Here is a 12,909-nt window from a genome sequence, read left to right as displayed (position 1 = left end):
TCAAAGTAGCCAGCCCAGCAGCTGGCTATAAGTACACGGATACAAAATTACTTTCATACAGCAATTTCAGAACATATTCTGTTATGTTTACTTCAAAACTGTATCAAGCAGTTTAAAATAATCTTCAAAATTGAACTTGATTTCTTTTATAAAAATGTGACACTCACTTAGACCACCAAGGACAGCTTGGTAGCAGCTAGTTTTATAAACCACTGACTTTACACTATTTCAACACCTCACATTATTATTCATTATTTCTCCTTTTTTCCAGCGTCTTAGAGTGGAATGAAGATATTTATGACAGAAGTTCTCTCTTCTTTAATCTCTATGTTCAACTCAAAGAATACTTAGATGACGCTGGTCAGATGGTTTTCAAAGATTCCTGTCATTGTATCAACCATTTCCTGAAAGATGGGAAATTGAAATAGAAGGGGACCAGTGGCCGTTGTTCTATGAAATGCTGAGTCATCTGCCAAGCCAAATAACTTTACACCTGATGAACAACCACATAAATGAAACAGACTGTGCACATTTGTTTAAGTGCCTGAAGCACATCTTTCACTTGAGGTAAGAAAACAAAACAGAGAAGTTACAAATGAGCTTGATTAGGGATGTGCAGTTTATGATCTAAAGCTTTTCCTGATTAAGATTAAGAGAAATATTCTTTCACTAACAAAATACCATTAGTCTTTAATAATAATGATATTGTAATGTTTTACCCTAACAAGAATTCCTCCTTATACAGTACACACTACTTTAAATATACCATGTTTGAGAGCCCCTCTGTGTTCAGACAATGCTATGTCTCAAGAAAGGAGGTAAACCACATATAGTACATTACATTGTTCCTGCACAATGGTGGCACATGTAGACTCAGTGGGTGCTCCAGATCCAAAGTGTGCTCACTATTCAAGGTGTGGATTTAGAGGTGGTCTACTCCTACAAGTACTGGGGTCCACATCAATGACTGGTTGAACTCGTCTCAGAACACAGGGGAACTATATAAGAAAGGGCAGAGCAGGCTCTTCTTCCTTAGGAGACTGCATTCCTTCAATGTGGAAAGTGACACCCTTCACTTCTTCAACTCTGTGATGGCCAGGGTGATATGGTGGGCTGGTGACATCACTTCAAGAGAGGACCACCAAATCAATCAGCTTAGTTACAGTGCACACTGTGGATCCCCTGGAAGTCACAGAGGAGACAAGAATTAAAACAAAACTGAGTACCATTATGAACAGTGCTTCACATCCTCTCTCTGTGACACAACAACACTGAGGAATTTAAGACAATGAATTATTCAGCAGAATTGTGTCTGAACCAAACACAACTGGGGTTTTAGTGATCGTGTTTCTACGCTGCTGCTGCCTTCATATAGAGCACTGCTGAAACAGTTCAAACCAACTCTCAAATATATCAGCATGTGGCCAGAAGGAGCTGTTTCAGCCCTGCAGGTCTGTTTTAATCACACAGACTGGGGCATGTTTAAGTTGCTGCCATGTATGGCCATCAGATCAACTAAGAGGAGAAGGCATCATCAGTCACTGGCTAAATTAACAAGTAAATTGGCTCCAGCAGACCTCCGTGACCCTGTAGTTGGGATAAAGTGGGTTGGATAATGGATGAATGGATAGATAATGTAATGGTCTCAAAGACCATCAGAATACATGTAAATGCTGATTGAAGACTGAGAAGTAGTGATATACTGATGTCATCCTTGCAAACGGAACAAAACCACTGACCTTTTGTGTTCTGTTGGTTGAGAGTTAATGTCAAAGTACTGTACAATTGCTCCTAGAAACTTTGTGTTTTGGTTGCCTGTATGGAGCTGCATGGGAATTTTTAAAGCTTTTTACCCTTTAAAGGGTTTTATAGCTTATTCTTTTTACCCTCCATAAGCAGCTGAATGTATGGGGAAGCATTTGAAAAGTTACTTGTTACTCGTACCTGTTTTTGTATTCAAACTAGCATTGGTGAGGAAAGACATTAAGCAGCAGAATCAGACATGTACATTTCTGTGAGTAAATAACCAGCATCATAGTGATAATTAGTTGATAGTAACAGAAAGAATGATTCTTTAAAGGAAAAAGTCAAGGCATATAAAAATAATTGGATAGTGCACCATAGCACCAATACAGTCAAGCATTAACCTTAGTAGAAAAGTGAGGCACACCCACTCACAAGTAAGAAAGCATTAATTTTAAGTACAGGTAGGCAGCTAACTTTAAAGTGGTAAAGTGAAGGGCTCAGCAGTATGTAGACAGACAACTAGTGTTAAAATACCAATCAGGCACAAGTGCCTGTAGGAACGAACAAGACCATAAGAAAATATCTAGTTGCAGACTTTCAGTAAGTGAATTTGTCTTAGTAAGAAGGAAGAAGTGTGAAAACAGTTTACTGTAATGAACAGTTCTTAGTGGACAGGAAAGGCAAGCAGTTAAGTGGGTGATAGTGTAAGGGTTCATTAGCGTTAGAATCCCTGAAGTCTAAGAAAAGTAATTAATCCTGGGCCACCTTAAATTCCTTTTCACCTCCATTGAGCGTCTTTTTGTCTTGTAAATGTGTCGATCAGCACAAGCAGCAGGCAGCCTGCTTTCCCATCAACCCTCTTGACAGAGCTGAATCTGTCACAAACTTCTCAGAGCTCATGTCTCTTTATCTGGGTGTGAGGTGCTTGGAGTTTTAGATGGTAAATAATATATCGTTATTTGGAATATATATATTTCATGTGTGTTCCATGTCTACAATAATCTGTGTAAATGGAGGATGACAAGAAATGTTGAACACATTGATTATATAATAAAAACATACATTTGATTTGAGACTGTAACAGCCGGCTTAAACACAAAGCGTTGGTGAATCATTTCTTCTTGGTATCTTGTTGTCATTTGGATTTTTATTCACTTTTATTCTTGATTAAAAGCACACTTGTTTCATTATTTAAAATATTTATTTATTTTATACTCCAGTAACCACTTGAATGACATCAAATCTGTGTCTGTCTCTCTTGCTCACTCTTGCGCATGCACACACACATTCAGACATGAAAACGTCATTATTTGAAAATACTATGTCATTTGAACATGAATTGTCTTTCCAGGACGAGGCAAAAGTCGTTGAATAGGAGCTTATTGTCAAATGTACTTTTTTTAACATCAACTTTTCTTCCTTGTTCCTACTTGCACTGAATTAGCATGCACCTTCTGGTCCATGATGTCAACACCATACTGACAAAAGAGAGAGACATGAATATATGTGACACTTTGGATAAATCTTTTTATGAGCTGTAGTCTATATTTCAGAACACATTGTGGCACTGATGCAACATTATATTCATTCACATACCTTGTTTTTTTGCATGGTACTGAGAATGCAGGCAGATTTCTTCTTTTTTCGTACATACACTGTCAGCGACACTGCCAGATCAAACACTAGTGTGGAGAATTATTTGCATACTGAAGAGTCTTGAGCTGCATGTGGAAGTCCCATTTTACTTTATGGTGCTTAACAGAGTTGTGTCACAGTGCAGCAGCCTATTAGCCAGCTTAAAGTGACATGAAAAGCTGTCTGTTGTTATGGTCCTGTCTTTGTCCAAAAATGGCTTTATGACCACAGTCTCGGAAGGTCTCTCTTACGCAAATGTAGTTTGTCTCCAAATCTGCCACAATCCAAAACATTAAGCCAAATCTGTCAGGCTTGGTTGTGATGTATTGCAAGAAAGGACAACAGACCTTGTTTGGAAACAATGACTCATCAATAGTAATACATTGCCCTGGGTTGTAACTCAAAACACAGTTCTCAATAAAACATTGGCATATGTCTGAGAAGACATAAAAAGAGGTGGAAATAAAAAAGAAAAGGAAATATTTTAATAATAACGTAACATGATTGACAACATAATTGTTTTGTCATTGTCATGAGTATTGCTGGCACATATATATATATATATATATATATATAGGAGGCCTTGGAATAATTCATTGTAACAAATTGCAAATCACTCCTAAAAATTTAGGCAACTTTACATCCTTTGAGGCATTCATTTTAAATATTAAAACAGATTCCAACACAATTATAGTGCTAGTCTACAGACCACCAGGGCCATATTCATTGTTCATGACTGAATTTAGCAACCTTCTGTCTGATTTGGCATAAATTATGATCACGTAGTTCTGATGGGGATTTTAATGTACACATTGATGTGGAAACTGACACTTTTAGCAAATGTTTTACTTATTTGTTAAATTCAGTAGGATTTTGTCAGATTGTCAAAGGTCCAACTCATAATCATAACCATACATTAGATTTAATTATAACTTACAAAGTTGAAATTCAAAATTTAAATATTACTCCATTAAATGTAGTTATTTCCGATCACTTCTTAATTACGTTTGATTTAGTTCTGCCCATGCCAGCACTCAGATTAAAACAAAGACAGTGCGACATCTAGATTGTAATTCTGCTTCAAAATTTATAGATACCTTGAGTAAGTCGAGTGTAATTGTGGAAAACCATTTAGATCAGTTAACATCAAATGTAAACGTGGAAAACAATTTAGATCAGCTAATATCACATTATAATGTGACCTTGAGAGATGCTCTGGACACAGTGGCTCCCCTAAAAACAAAAGTGATCAAAGCACATAGAAACTCTCCCTGGTTTAATGAAAATACTCGAGCTCTTAAATTAGAGTGTCAAAACTGGAGCGCAGATGGAGAACAACAAAGCTACATGTCTTTCAAATTGCATGGACAGAGAGTGTTAATAAATATAAAAAAAGCCCTCTTTAAAGCTCGCTCAGAATACTATTCTACATTAATAGATAGCAATAATAAAAATCCTAGGGTACTTTTTAGAGCAGTGGCTAAATTAACAAATGGGAATTCAGATCAACAGTGCAAAATACCAACAGATATTAGCAGTACAGACTTTATGAACTTCTTCAATGAGAAAATTAAAAATATAAGATCCCAGATCTCAGCATCACAGTACAAACCAAATACTAGCTTAGCAGACCCTGTCGCACATTGCATTCAGCACTTTAATAATTTTAATCCTGTAACTCAGCAGGAAGTCTTAACTTTAATTACTAAAATGAAGCCCACTACTTGTTCCCTAGATCCAGTGCCAACAAAACTAGTAAAAGTGCAATGGATGTTCTTGCAGCCTATTCTAACCATTATCAATAGTTCATTACTGCATGGCACATACCTGATGCACTAAAAGTGTCAGTCATTAAACCTTTACTTAAAAAGTCAGACCTAGACCCACACATACTAAATAACTATAGGCCTATTTCAAATTTACCATTTCTCTCTAAAATACTAGAAAAGTAGTCGCCAGTCAGCTTCAGTCACACCTTACGCATTACAATTTATTTGAGAAATTCCAGTCTGGCTTTCGCACTGGTCATAGTACAGAAACGGCACTAACACGGGTTGTAAATGACATTCTGATATCCTCTGATGAAGGAAATTCCACTGTAATTATGTTGTTGGACTTAAGTGCAGCATTTGACACCATTGACCATTCTATTTTACTGCACAGGCTAGAAAACGATGTTGGGCTTACAGGCCCGTGCTCGCTTGGTTCAGTTCTTATTTATCAAATCGATTCCAGTATGTACAGAAATGTGCAGACAGTACTCCATCATTATACACAGAAGTTCAATATGGTGTCCGCAGGGCTCAGTACTGGGACCTTTACTGTTTTCACTTTACATGCTTCCACTGGGATCTCTCATTAGGAAACATAATGTTAATTTTCACTCGTATGCAGATGACACCCAGTTATACCTTTCATTTAAATCAAATGAAGTTTCTCCGATGTTGTCTTTAATTAGTTGTGTTAGTGAATTAAAGGAATGGATGAATGAGAACTACTTGTCTTTAAATACAGATAAAACAGAGATGTTAATTGTTGGAGGGAATGACGCTGATCACAGCAATATTTTGTCGTCATTTAACTCAGTTGGAATCCCAATTAATTTTACTGAATCAGCCCGCAATCTAGGAGTTATCTTTGACTCTAGCATGTCATTTAAAGCATATTACAAAGTCGTCCAAAACATGTTTTTCCATCTTAAAAATGTTAGGAAATTAAGGCTTTCTAAATAAACAGGATTGTGAGAAATTAATTCATGCATTTATCTCTAGTAGGATTGACTACTGCAATGCGGTGTTCACTGGCTGTTCAAACTGTTCTCTATACAGCCTCCAGTTAATCCAAAATGCGCTGCAAGAATTATTACAAGAACAAGAAAATATGAACACATAACCCCAGTTCTTAAATCTTTACACTGGCTCCCAGTTAAGTTTAGGGCAGATTTCAAAATCCTCCTTTTAACATATAAAGCATTAAATGGCCAAGGTCCGCTTACTTGTCTGAACTTATCATGACTTACAAACCTGAGCACATTAAGATCTCAAGATGCCGGTCTGCTTAGGATTCCAAGGATTAATAAAATAACAGTGGGAGGTCGAGCTTTTAGTTACAGGGCCCCTAAACTGTGGAATGGTCTTCCTGCTTCCATAAGAGATGCCCCTTCAGTCTCAGCCTTTAAATCCCGGCTGAAGACTCACTACTTCAGTTTAGCATATCCTGACTAGAGCTGCTGATTAACTGTACATACTGCATCTCTGTTGTTAGTCATTAGCACTATAACATAAGTAACATGATAATTATATTTGAATACTAACCCTCACCTATTCTGTTTCTTTTCTCGGTACCCAAATGTGGCCATTGGTGCCACGCCCACCTGCCAAGTTGTTTGCCTGCCTATGGTAAAGTCATCCCTGATGGAGGATCACAGGAATCATGGGAAAGAGGGTCCTTTCATCGGAGCAACGTTTCAGCCGTGGCATGGCCAAATGGGGAGGCAGCTAGATGGATGAGGTCTCCAGGACTCTAAAAATATCCAAACCTAATTATGTCATATCATCTACTGTTAAACCGTACTTCTAAAATTTTATTATTATGCTGTCTTAAGGAATTGTTCTGTTGTGTATATTGTATTGTATTGACCCCTACTTTTGACACCCACTGCACGCCCAACCTACCTGGAAAGGGGTCTCTCTTTGAACTGCCTTTCCGAGGTTTCTTCCATTTTTCCTACAAGGTTTTATTGGGAGTTTTTCCTTGTCTTCTCAGAGAGTCAAGGCTGGGGGGCTGTCAAAAGGCAGGGCCTGTTAAAGCCCATTGCGGCACTTCCTGTGTGATTTTGGGCTATACAAAAATAAACTGTATTGTATTGTATTGTATTGTATATATATATATATATATATATATATATATATATATATATATATATATATATATACTGTATATATATATATATATATACATATACTATGGGATGCCAAACAGGCAGATACATTGATTTTCTGAATATATAAAGTAAGTCCAGAATATATAAAGTCAAAACATTAATATATACAGTAATCCTCGCTATATCAATACCTCGACTTTCAAGCTTCACTCTATCTTAAATCTATTTTAAATGTAAGCATATCTAAATATACAGTATATCACGTATTTTTGCTGGTTCATGCATTTCTGCAGACAATGGGTCTTTTAATTTAGGTTACATGCTTCCTCAGTTTGTTTGCCCAGTTGATTTCATTCAAGGGATGCTATTGGCAGATGGCTTAGAAGCTACCCAATCAGAGCATGTATTACATATTAACTAAAACTCCTCAATGCTATAAGATATGCTTGATTGTTCGTTTGACTGCTTGATTGTTTGCTTTTCTCTGTCTCTCTCACCCTCTTTGATATTCTCTGCGCCTGATGGAGGGGCTGTGAGCAGAGGTGCTGTTTGCACAGAGGCTGTTTGCTGTGAAAATGCCGTTTTATTACGGTGCTTAACAAACTTAAAAGGACACGTATTGATTTTTCGATTGTTTGCTTTTCTTTTTATGAGCCAGCTCTTTCTTAAATTGTCTTCTCCTGATGCAGACACTCCTTTGAAGAAAAGATATATTTGCTTTCTTTTAATTGTGAGAAAGAACTGTCATCTCTGTCTTGTCATGGAGCACAGTTTAAACTTTTGACTAAAGGGTGTTATTTCATGTCTAGAGGGCTCTAATAATATTAACAGTGTTGAGAGTTTATAAGGGCTTAAAACATATAAAAATAACCATACAAACATATGGTTTCTACTTCGCTGAAATTCATCTATAGCGGGGTTCTGGAACATAACCCCTACATCGAGGATGGATTACTGTAAAGTCATTCCAAATATATAAAGTGAAAACTTGAATATATAAAGTCATCACTGGAATATATAAAGTCAAAACCTGAATATATAAAAGTCAGTCCGAATTTATAAAGTCATTCCTGATTATATAAAGTCAACATTGGAGTATATAAACTCACTCCTGAATATATAAAGTGAAAGCCAAAATCTATTGATTGAAATGACTCTGAACTGAAGTAAGTTAACAAAACGTATTCAGAAAAATAAATTAAAAACACTGTTTGGTTAATGTTTTGAAAATGATGCATGTGCCCTGCCCAGGATTGGTTCCTGCCTTGCCCAGTGTTGGCTGGGATTGGCTCCAGCAGACCCCCGTGGACGCTGTGGTCAGATTCAACAGGTTGGGAAAAGGATGGATATTCCAGGGCTGACTTTGTATATTCTGACGCTGAATTTATATATTGAAGTTTTGACTTTATATATTGTAGCTTTACTTTATATATTCTGAAATATTCCAATGCCGCTCTTTATATACTCAGGTTTTGACTTTATATATTTGGAATGACTTTATATATTCAAGTTTTGACTTTATTTATTCCGACAGTGACTTTATATAATCAAGTTTTGTCTTTATATATTCGGAATGACTTTATATAGTTAGATTTAGTCATCATTGCATAACCTTTTCTTTACCATAGAAATTTAAAGACTAAACTCAACTTCCATTCCTAACAAAGATATTTCTGGCTTACTAAATAGAACCTACTTATATCCAAATTCGAGCTATTGAGCTGTCGCCTGCCTGCCTGAATAAGTCACCCTCGCCGCTCTTACTTTTTACCGTTCATTTAATCATGGCTAGTGGCGGAAAAATTATAAAATGGAAGGAGGATTACACTGAGTATGGCTTTACCAAAACGATTATTGATGGCGAATCGATTATTCATAAAGCTTCAATTGGTGATCTGTTTTTCTGTGTTAACCTCATATTTTTTCATACTTCTTCTCAAACCAAGGGTGTGCAAGGGTAAAATGAATCGGGAAGTGCTGATCAATGTAATCGGTGTACCATGAAATCATGCATTGACAGAAGTTCCCCTTTGCTTGGAATTGAAACTGTGATTAAATGCGTGATTTTTAACACGCTATGGAGCACATGGATCAAAGCTTCTCAGCTGTGCTTGTGCTAAGAAAAGGAAACATTTTAAAATAACGTAACATGATTGTCAATGTAACCTTTTGTAAGTAGTGCCTGGAGGATTCAGTGTGGAGAAACTCTAGAGACAGTGTGTGAATTAACTTGTGGATTTTTCTGTGAGTATTTGGTGGCAGCATCACAAAGTCACTTCTGTAAGACTGCGTTAGCTGCGGAGCTCAGCTCAGAGCGAAATGAGGTGAATGGGAGGAGATGATGACGTGACTCCCACCCGCCTTAACTGTCAATCCCCCACAAACACAGTCTCTTGAATTTGCATAAGCACAGCCCTTCACGTAATTTTAACTTAGTTACAAAGTGATCAAAACTCTCGTTTATATCCTGCGCCCTCTCATTAAACTTGTATCCCGCATTACCCGTGGGCATGACAAACGCCAGCGTGCCTGTCTATGAACTTAATTTAAACTTTAGGTTTACACCGTGCTTTGTTTCCGAAGTAGCAGCACTCATGAATATGGTTGTATATGTCACTCGCCGCTTCTTATTGTTTCGCTGCCTTCTCAATTATATAATGCATGTTTTCTTCAGCGCCTTTTGGAGCTTTTCCTTGTTTTCTACATACTGCATTGACAGTCAGTTCACGTGATTACATGGGAGGCGTGATGATGTCACACGAAACTCCGCCCCACGGCTTTTTGAGCTCAACTCCCCCCCACGGCTTTTGAGCTCAACTCCATTACAGTAAATGGAGAAAATACCTTCCAGTTATGACCATTAGCGTAGAATTTCGAAATGAAACCTGCCCAACTTTTATAAGGAAGCTGTAAGGAATGAGCCTGCCAAATTTCAGCCTTCTACCTACACGGTAAGTTGGAGAATTAGTGATGAGTCAGTGAGTCAGTCAGTGAGTCAGTCAGTCAGTGAGGGCTTTGCCTTTTATTAGTATAGATAATAATAACAGCATCTCACTACTCAAAATGCAGAGTGCCGGGACTTGAACCGCAACCTTTTGGTTATAAGGCAGCAGTTCTTACGTCTGCACCAGCTGAGCAGACATGTTAATTTGGTGTACAGTAGATTGATATTTGGGCTTTGGTTTTACACATTGATAGCACTATGAAAATGGAATGATTTATTTTCCTTCGGTTTTATTCTTGAATAAAAGCACACTTGCTTTGTTATACTTTTTGTGAAAGTGTTTATTTGATATTTGGACTTCACATTATACACTTCACATCGGCATTTTGTCATTATTACTAAAAGATGCAAGATTTTCTGTTTTATTTATGTGTTCAGCATTTCTTGCCTTGCACTTCCTGTCATCCTACACTTACACAGATTGTTGTAGACACGAAACACACATGAAATGCATGTATTCAGAATAATGATATACTGTATTATTTACCCTGTACAACTGCAGACACCTCACACCCTGACAAACACACTTGAGCTGGGAAAATGTTTTACCCAAGTTGAGCTCCATCGGGTTGATGAGATAGCAAGCTGCTTGCTGCTTGTGCTGATCGAAAAAATGAAAGACAGTGATGGAAAGGTGTGAAGGAATTTAAAATGGGCCTGGATTATAAGTTTTTCATAGGCTTCAGTGTTAAAAGACTGAGCGCCACTGTGGTCGTGTGGAGGCCAGAAAATGTGTCTTTAGAGTCTGTGGCTGGGATTCATGGAGTAAAGCTGCCATTGGAGTCTAGAATGAGCAGAGCACTGGTTTGTTTTGCTTATTTTAAGGCCTGTAACCTTTTGTAATTTTTTTTGAGAAATCACAACAGTACATCCAAATTTCAGTGATGTGCCATGAAATGTCAGGATGAAGAGCTTGGTGATGAGATTTTGAAAAATAGCTAAATACTGACATGTAGTCTACAAACAAGACCTGACATAACAGGTTTTATTATCTTGACGTGTTCTCAAAATGTTATTATTTACACTCGTACACAAGTTTTCTCAAAAACAAACTTATCACTTCTTTAAAATATGATTACATACCAATCTAATTGATCCAGTTTTTTACTTTTTTTTCTTTTTTTTATAGCTGCTCTGAGAATGTCCTGTTGACCTGCTGTAAAGTCCTTTACCCTTTACGACAACGTAAGGCAAATCTCCTGTTTGAAAAGTTGGGTCAGACCATTGAAATAAACAACAGTCATCTGAAGGACAGCTCCTGTAAATATCTGGGAAAATTAATGTCTCTTTCTGGGCAACATCTGAGCCTGACACTTACTCCCAAAGCCATAACTTTGAGAGGACTGCTGCTGTTGTGCAAATCATGGCAGTGTCTTCAGACACTGAGGTACAGTGCATTACATGTAATTTACAACAACATTTCTTGACATGTTTAGATGTATGAATACCAAAGGGAAATTTGTTTGGAATAAGCAAATATATAAACATTCATTGTAGTTCTGTAGCTTCAACTCAAAAATGGGATTTAACAAAAGCCTGATGTGCAGAAATGATTCCACAAAGTATCTTCGTTTTTAAAGTTTAGTTAAGTTTTAAAATAAAACAGTTTACACAAAAAAAGGAAATTAAAATAGCAAAAAAGGAAAATTAATGTTAAGAAAAGTTCAATTCTAAGCATAATCTTGTTACATCTCAAATCGTTTACTATTTACTTAACATTTCTGAACCATTTCAAAACGGTCAGAAAACTGTATGCTTATCCCATCTCTGAGTAGAAAATGAGTCTTTCAAGTCCTTCTTTACTGGGACCAGTTCTAAAGAAACTGAGCTTATTATCACACTGTGTCTCAGTTACAGTAAGAAGGCTCTATCTCTTGTTAACTTATAGGGGAAAAGACTATACCATAAGCTATGACTATGAAAGACATTAATATTCTATTCAAGTTAAGCAAACATTAATACGAGTTTAACTTAAAACTTAAACTTTCTAAGATTGGCTCTTACATTCATATAATCAGAAGACATTTTAATGTTTTCATTTAAGTCAATTTGTTCAGGAAAATCACAGATCACTTTAAAGCAGATAACAACAACAACAACATTTATTTCTGTCACACGTTTTCATACAAATGATGGAGCTCAAAGTGCTTTACAGGATGAAGAAAGAGAAAAAATACAAAATATATAAGAATTACAATTAGGAAATACTAATTAACATAGAATAAACATAAGGTGTGATGGCCAGGAGGACAGAAAAAAAACTCCAGACGCTGAAGAAAGAAAAAAAAACCAACAAAACTTGCAGGGGTCTGAGGCCATAAGACCACCCAGCCCCCTCTAGGCATTCTACCTAACATCAATGATGTCAAATCAGGCTTCATGTGGAAGAATTTGATGATAATGTCAGTCCATCAATGGTGCACATTGCCATAACACAAAACCGGAGAAAAGAACAGCAGAGAAAGTAGGGGTTAGTATGGATTGAAGAGCTATGATAAAATTATAATTCAATGCATATACAGAATATCAGTGTTACACAAAAATGAAGCCACGAGAAAGCCATGTTAAAATAACGAGTTTTAGCAGTGTGCTCCACTGAATTAGCCCGGCGAATTCCTATTGCATATTTGAGGTGCATAAC

At 36.9% G+C, this 12,909-nt stretch overlaps 1 long non-coding RNA gene across 1 annotated transcript in view; it reads left to right on the top strand.

The window, feature by feature from the left end:
- Positions 1-276: 276 nt before the first annotated feature.
- LOC120521988 overlaps positions 277-12,909 on the top strand; it is a 57,413-nt gene continuing 44,780 nt past the window's right edge. The window contains exons 1-2 of the long non-coding RNA XR_005632246.1: positions 277-567; positions 11,398-11,655. This is a non-coding gene — a long non-coding RNA (uncharacterized LOC120521988). The remainder of the gene's footprint in view (positions 568-11,397; positions 11,656-12,909) is intronic.

Source organism: Polypterus senegalus, unplaced genomic scaffold (genome assembly GCF_016835505.1).
Source record: "Polypterus senegalus isolate Bchr_013 unplaced genomic scaffold, ASM1683550v1 scaffold_415, whole genome shotgun sequence".
In the NCBI taxonomy this organism is placed as follows: Eukaryota; Metazoa; Chordata; class Cladistia; order Polypteriformes; family Polypteridae; genus Polypterus; species Polypterus senegalus.
The sequence above is the reverse complement of the archived record's forward strand: the minus strand, read 5'-3'. Positions and strand labels throughout refer to the sequence as shown.